This window comes from Olea europaea, chromosome 10, assembly GCF_002742605.1.
Source record: "Olea europaea var. sylvestris chromosome 10, O_europaea_v1, whole genome shotgun sequence".
NCBI lineage: Eukaryota > Viridiplantae > Streptophyta > Magnoliopsida > Lamiales > Oleaceae > Olea > Olea europaea.
Window position 1 is genome coordinate 20,652,281 of NC_036246.1, and position 8,584 is coordinate 20,660,864.

The 8,584-nt window shown below is 31.0% G+C and overlaps 1 pseudogene; it reads right to left on the minus strand.

Annotated features, from left to right (window-relative positions):
- The window catches only part of LOC111401461, a 13,167-nt pseudogene extending 5,453 nt beyond the window's left edge, over window positions 1–7,714 (minus strand).
- Window positions 7,715–8,584: the final 870 nt, after the last annotated feature.

Here is an 8,584-nt window from a genome sequence, read left to right on the forward strand (position 1 = left end):
TATATATATATATATATATATATATATATATACATACACACACATATATGTGTAAGTCTTCTTATACTTGAAATCCATATTTAAAATTTCTTATATTTGCCAGAAAGAATCTTGAATAGTTAAGTGGGAGATATCATAATGAAGAATCTTGAAGTATGATACCCACTTTTGAATAATTGAACCATCTTTTTGACTAACTTTAAAAAAGAAAAATTCCTTCTCTGATAAAGTTATCTTTTTCTTGGAATGGACGGCAATCTCTTGAGAAAAAGCTGATTAGCTGCCATGCAAAATTTGAAAAGAATCTCCCTTGATTTATTGATCTGGTAATTTCTCAATTCTTCGAGAAAACTGGGTTCTTGAAGTCATTTGATCATCTTTTCTTGAGCAAGAAAGTCATCATAACCTAAATCAATTAGGTCATCACCATTGTCTGTCTCTTGAGTTTCTTGATCAGATTCTTGAGTACTTAATTTTTTAGATCCATTTTTAGAAATTTGTTCATAAATTTCTAATAATTCTTTTGGATCTTTGTATTTTGATAACATCAAAATAATCCTTTATTTTTCAGTCAGAAAATCTGCCTGATCATCTTGTTATTTCTTTGAGAATTTTGGGGCATCAAATTTCTTTGTTCTTGAATCCATGATTGAACTGCTTTTGAACAACAATTTGTTTCTTTGAATTTAGACCACCATTTGACTTTGAATCTTCTGGAAATATTTTGAGTGAAGAATTCATCATTTTGATTCTGCAGTAAAAAGAAATCCCAGCAAAAAATCCAGGAAACTTTCATATTGAAGGCAAATTGGAACAAAACAGTTTCTTGTTGTTTTAAAAATGTTTTGGCCTCTCTTTTGAAGTATTCATATCCTTGAAGAGTAAGACTGGGTAAAAAATTTTCTTCAAGTCCATGATACAAAAACCATGTTTGAAACCACTTTGGAAAATGAGGATGATAATTTTGATTAAAAAGAATAAACCATAAATGCGTAACAGGTCTAAAGAAAAAGACTCTGTACCAAGCATTCAAATAATTAAAATAATTGAAATATTCAGAATTTGTAAAATATGTTGAAGAGAGCTTAAGTCTCTTTTCTTCCCATGGATTTTATCCCCAATCCTCGTAGGACAATACCCTAAGAATACTGATTTTTCAAAACATTGTTTCTTCTTTATTCTAAGGATCTGGAGTATGAGAAATTATAGCTGACCCTGCTTTCAAAAGGATAGTCTCATAATAATCTCGGGATTTTTTGACATTTGATGGCATGAACCAAAAATTGGTTGGAAAAATGTTTGGAAGACATTCATCTGGTTTTTTGTATCTATGAAGCCAAGATGTGTCCATATCAAGGCAATTTTCAAAGATAATTTTGGTAAAATATTGAAAATTTTGAGGAGGGTTAATTTGAGGAAGTTTTTCAGAACTTTGGACGGCTTTTTTGTAGTTTAAAGGGGTAGCTTTATTTTGATTGGATTTTTTGATAAGAGTTGAAAGAGTATTTGAGGAGGAAGAAGCTTCTTGAGCTTCATTTGGAGAATAGTCTTTTAAGAAATCATTAATTGAGAAAAAAGGAGTAGAATTTTTCTTTCTACGCTGTTTCTTTTGAAACGGATTTTTATCTTCTTCTTCAACTTGCTTCGCCCAACTCATTTTCACTTTTTTTTATGAATAAACTCTCTTGTGAGGAAGTCTGTCAAGAAGTTTGATTTCCCTCATATATAAAGAAATTCGAAATCAAAACAAGACAAAATAGCCTGCCATCTTGCAAAGATTTGTTTGGAAACAAGATTTTTCACATCTTTTTGTAAAACATTTTTCGAAGCTTTGCAATCAGTTTTCAGAATAACTTTTTTATTGATAAGATCGTCTTGAAATTTTGAAATACACAGTACTATTGAAAGAATTTCTTTTTTGATAGTGGAATAATTCTTTTGAGGGTCTGTCAACACACCACTGTGTACCTAACTAACTGTTCTTGAGATGACTCTAGTGGAATTTGCTTTAACACACCACCATACCCAATATCCGAGGCATCTGTCTCAATGATAATTGATGCTGTGGGGTCAAGTATTGAAAGACAAGAAATATTTTTTATTGCTTTTTTAACTCTTTGGATTGCAACTGTGTGCTCGTGACTCCATGGGTCAGGGTTTTTTTTGTAGTATTTTGAATAATGGAGCACAGATTTGACGTATACTTTTGACAAAATCGATAACATAATTGACACAACCTAAAAAGCGTTGCAAACTTGTTTTATCAATAATTTCATCAGCAAATTTATCCATGAAATCAAGACTTTTTTGAATAGGAGTTAAAGTACCATTATGAATATAATGACCAAGAAAATGTATTTTTGTTTGAAATAAAACAATCTTCCTAGCAGAAACTGCTAAACCATTTTTCTTAGTAACACGAATGAAGGTATGAATANGTATTTTTGTTTGAAATAAAACAATCTTCCTAGCAGAAACTGCTAAACCATTTTTCTTAGTAACACGAATGAAGGTATGAATATGTTTAAAATGCTATTCTATATTTTTAGAAAATATAAGAGTATCATCAATGTAAACAATAATGAAATTTGAAAAGAGATTGAAAATATCATTCATGATTTTTTGAAATTCAGAGGGGGCATTTTTGAGACCGAATGGCATAACATTCCATTCATATTGTCCAAAAGAAGCATTGAAGGCAGTCTTGTATCTGTCTTCTTCTTTAATTTGAATTTGACAGAAACCTGACTTCATATCAAATTTTGAAAAGATGACGGATTTGCAAAGACGATTCAAAAGATCTTTCTTTCGAGGAATACGATATCTAATCCATTAGAGAGCAGTATTAAGAGATTTATAATTGATAACCAAACGAGGAACTCCACGTTCAATTTTAGCATAATTATTAATATAGAAAGTTGAATAGCTCCAAGAAGATTTACTTGGTCGGATTAAACATTTTTCAAGTAAATCATTGATTTCTTTAATGCAAAAATCAAGTAACTCTTTGTTCATTTGAATAGGACAAGATTTTGTAGGAATATTTGATTCATGAAAATCGGAATTATAAAGTAACTCTTTGTTCATTTGAATAAGACGAGATTTTGTAGGAATATTTGATTCATGAAAATCAGAATTGTAAGAAAGAGAAACAACATGCTTCTTTCTATCCTAGAAGGCATTTGGAATAGTTGAATAAATTTCTTTTTCGATTTTATTTTGTAATTCTGAAATTTTCTTTTGACAAGAAGATTCTTGTAATCTCTTTTCCAATTTTTAAAATTGAATTTCTTCTTTAAGAAATTGAATATGATTTTTTTTTAAATTAATATTGTTGATAATTTTTGAAATAGCAGCTTCTTTTAAAGAATTAATATCTTTATAAGGAGGATTTGTAAATTCAAAAAATATTTTTTGACCAAAAACTTTTGTAGTTAATCCTTTATAATCAGCTTTGAAAGGATAAATTTGAACAATAAAAGATGTACCAAGAATAACTTCTTGATCCAAATCTTTTACAAGATAAAAAATATTTTTGAAACAAATATTTGAATTACAAGCATGAGCTTTTGAAATTTTGTAATTAATATTAAACTTTTTTCCACTAACTCCATAAAGACACTCAGTGGTTTTCTCAAAGTATTTTGTAGGAATCAAACCTTCTTTGATACAATTTTGATCTGCTCCTGAATCAATAAGGACACGAGTTGTGAATTTTAATTCTTTATTCACAATAATAGTCATATTACAATACCATTTTTGAAGTTGAATTCGATTAATAACATTAACATTTTCGTCTTCAGATTTAAGAAGTTTGAAATCAGAATCAAATGAACAACCAGATGAGGATTTAGAATGTTTTGAAAATCGTTTGGAAGAATGCTTAGAAGAAACTTTTACTTTGAATTTTGAATAAAATTCATCATTTAAGTCTTTTGCTTTTATACAAATGACTTCCATGTGAATTTCTTTGACTTGATTTTCAAGGTCTGAGGTTTGAGTTTTCATACCTTTAATCTCTTGTTGAAGATCAGGAATAGAAGGTTTATAACCTTTAGAAAAATCTTTTTGAACCCGTTTGAGAATTTGATTGATATTGATATCATTGAAATCTTGTTTTGAAGTAGAAGGTAAAAGATAGGAGAATTTTTCTTGAGATTAAGATTATCAATCATATCCATGATATCTTGAATAACTTCTTCTTCTCTAAATAAAACATTTATAGTTTTGCAACTACAAATTTTTTTATCTGAGTTTGAAGAAATACCAGAGGAATGAGGAGAATGAGGAAAAGATTCATAATCAGAATCTTCTTGATCATGAAAAACTTGTTCTAATTCTGAGTTAGACTCATTCTCAGAACTTGATTCAATAAGATTGAGAAGTTGAGTTTTAGTATCTTCATTAATCTAAATATTACTAATTTTGGTTTTGAGTGGACATTTATTGGAATAATGACCAATCTTATTGCACTTCTAACAAGTAATATTTGAAGAATTTTTTGAAATTTTTCTTTCTGAAAAAGGTTCTCTTTGAAAATTTTCTTTTGTTAGAAAATTCTTCTCGATATTTTTTAAAATATTTTCTTTTAGAAAATTTCCTATTTTTAGAAAAAAATTTGATTTTGAAGATGGAGGAATGATATTTTCAAAACCATATTGTTCACAAAAAGATCCAAATTCTTTTCGACTCTCAGACTTTTCTGCTTTTAATTTGGTTTTGAGTTTTAAATCATTACACAAATTTAAAGCTTCACTATTGATGAAATTAATAATATCACCATAAGTGAGTGTTTGAAAGTCATCAAATTCTTTAAAAATAGAATTTTTGACTCTTTCTGCAAAGAGTTTTGGAAGATCTAAAATAAATTTTTCTTTTCAAAAAGATTGTTGACAATCTTCTCTGACCATGATTTGAGATAAAAACATATCTTTGTACCATCGAAAATCTTGTAGTTTTGGACATCTTAAATTTATCAAAATATCATTTTGCATTTGAACAATAATTTATGGAGTACCAATAAAATGTTTGATAATAGTTAAACCAATAACGATAAAACTATCCCTAATCTCATTTCCATTTGAATCATGAATAATATTATTATTTTCATCACGTTTAACAGCTGAAAAGATAATATTCTTCTCAGTTTGAGAAAGATAATTATCCCACCATTGATCAAACTGTCCAGTGAATCCAAGAACAATATTATCGGTAGCATCTTTTCTAGATGTACCTTTTGCAAGATAAGTTTTGTAACGCAGTCATTTGTCCCATAAAATTGATAATTTGATATTCAATAAGTCCATCGAGATTCCACTCGACACCGGAATAGTGATGGCAACGGCGTGGGTTCAGGGCAGGCAGAGGCCCCGCCCCACGCCCCGCTCCGTACCCCGTCCCGCCTTCGACGGGGCGTGGGCCGGGGCAGGGCGGGCAGTTTTTTTGCCTCATTTCTTGACCCGTTTAATTTTTTATTTTTTTTATAATTTCAAGTTCAATAAAATACAGATAACATTCAAGCTGACAAAGTTAATATCCAAAATAAACACTACAAATCTTAAATATAATGGCCGCTATTGGTACACAACATTGATTATTACAATGAACAATGTTTTTTGTGTTTTTTTTCCTTTGATATTATCACAAAAGTTGTAACCCCACACACTTTAATTTATGATAATATATAGATTTTCAAATTTGTTCAGTTGAACATGTTATATCTTTTTATATTTGTTTTTATCAATATAATATCAATTTGACAAAGCAGCATAATGGTATATATAAATTAGTCAAGTTTGATAAGACTTGTACAATTGAGGATACTAGAAAATAGGTCATCCTTCTAATTGCCATCACTACACCGAAATTACTATCATAAGTTTTTTTGAGGATTAGCCTTTTTTTCAAAAAGCTGGTCAGGGAATGAAGGACAAAGATAATATTTTGGAAGATTTTGATAATCAGCTTTTTCTCAAGAGAATGCCTCTATTCCAAGAAAAAGATAATTTTATTAAAGAATGAATATTTCTTTTTTTAAAATTAGTCAAAAAGATGGTTCAATTATTCAAAAGTGGGTATCATACTTCAAAATTCTTCATTATGATGTCTCCCACTCAACTATTCAAGATTCTTTCTGGCAAATGTAAGAAATTTCAAGTCCGGATTTCAAGTATAAGAAGACTTCAAGAGTTCATTTCAAAGCAGAGCGTGTTTGGCAATAGAAGTTTTACTTTGTAATTTTTCAAATTTTGTAATCGTTCAATTGTTTTCAAATTCTATAATGGTTCAATTGTCAATAAAATTTCTCTTTTCAAATATTTCTATTCTTAATTCTGATATTTTTCAACTATTTTCTGATTTCCTTTCCCTATACACACACACACACACACACACACACACACACACACATATATATATATACACACACAAATACACACACACATGTATATATGTGTATGTGTGTATATATATAGGTATGTATATATAGGGCCATAACAACTAACAAGGATATATTTCAGGGTTAGCACCAAAAGCAGACTAAATTTAAGTTTCACAAGAATGGAAATGCCCTCATCAACTAAAACTTATCATATATTGATATCTAATGAAAACATGAATATTGTGAAACTCGTAAGCTGTCTGAAACAGTTTGCAGTACTTATTAAACTGTATGCTCTCTCTTTCTCCCCTCGACTTTGTTACTTTTTCTCTCTCCAGTTTAATTTGTGCAGACATGAGGTTTTGATAACTCGTGGTAACTGAGCACAAAACTGAAAATTCCCAAAAGGAACACATTTTTTCCATTTGAGAACTAGTCTGCAACACAGTGTCTTATTTTACAACTAGTCTGCAACACAGTGTCTTATTTTACTTAATGCTCACATTTCAAATTAATCATATTCACAAATTTTCATGCTCATATTTCCACTGGGCACATCAGCTCATCACTACCAGATGTTAATTCCAACAAACTAATGGTGAAATCATCTGAAACAAATAAACTATCCAGGCAAAATTATTATAAAAAGTATAGAAATCATGCTGACCTTCGATCCAAATGGACCAGCCGGATGGTTAATTTCCAGAAGGTCCTTTCCCTAATCAAAATAATTCAACAAAACTTAACAAATATGAATGAAGGAATCAAAAATATTTTCTTTATTACAGTACAAAAACCCCGAGAATAAAAAATATTAATGAATAATTGTGATAATTTACTTCAAGCTCAGCTGCAAGCTCTTCACGCTCATGACCTGTAGCAATGGGCATTACATCCTCCACTCTTTTCTTTGCAGTCACATTGCCTATTAACAAATTTCACAAAAATAACTGACATAATATAAGTACAAATACATCCCCTAGAAATAATTTATAAATCATTATATATATACCCAAAGGAAATTAGGGTATTGGGCAGAGAAATACCAGATTCAGCACTAAATTGGCGACAGATGATGGGAAAGGACTGACGAACCGGTGCTTGAACGGGAGAGGAAGTACGCTGGGTGTTTCTGGGGGTGGATCGGATCGGGGCGGAAGTCCGGAGTTTGAAAAATAGTCTTCTCCACATGGTTCTTTCAGGCTCCAATTAGGGTTCGGTATTTGTTCTCAGGTCACCCGTCCTGGAAGATGAGATCAGTGCACCCACTGTTCGAAATTTCAAAGAACGACAAATGGCGAATGGGAAATGAAAGATTGGAGACTGGGGAGTAGTGATTTGGGGAGTCTTGGATATTTAATTCTACGTTATTTTCAAAGGGTTAATTTCACAAACGGTTACTGAACTTATAGAAAAATTACAAAACGGTCATTGATGTTTAAAAATTTCAATAACCATCACTTAAGTATTGAGACGCTTTCAAAAATAGTCATTGAAGTTTAAAAATTTTTGAGCTACTTTTGCGGCAATTTTTCGACCACTTTCGACCATCGATACCACCGGATTTTGATATCGTTGGAAAGCCTACAATATCCTCTTCAATTACAACAAAAAATTTCCCCCAAATTCCAAAGGATTCGGCCGGAATAAACCCACAAATTTGGCTATCCGAAAAGGCAAAAATCTATCCAAATTTTCAAATTTTTGGTGGACTTTTGCGACGATTTTTTGACAACTTCCAACCATCAAAATAGCCAAATTTTGATACCGTTAAAAAGCTCACAATGTTCTCTTTAATTAGCATCCAAAATCTCCCCAAAACTCCAAAAAATTCGGTCGGAATAAACTCACAAAGTTGGCATCCCAAATTTTCGCCTTTTTGGGATTTCGACTTTGCAGGTTTAGTCCGGCCGAACCCTTTGGAATTTGGGGGAGATTTTGGATGATAATTGAAGAGGACATTGTGAGCTTTCCAACGGTATCAAAATCCGACGGTCTTGGTGGTCGAAAGTCACTGGAAAATTGCCGTAAAAGTCGCCCAAAAATCTGAAAATCTGGGCAGATTTTCAGATTTTTTGGGGCGACTTTTGCGGTGATTTTTCGGTCGAATTTCTTGGTGTTATGGAGAGATTTTGAGTGGTAATTGAAGAGGATGTTGTGGGCTTTCCAACGAAATCAAAATTCGATGGTATCGATAATTGGAAA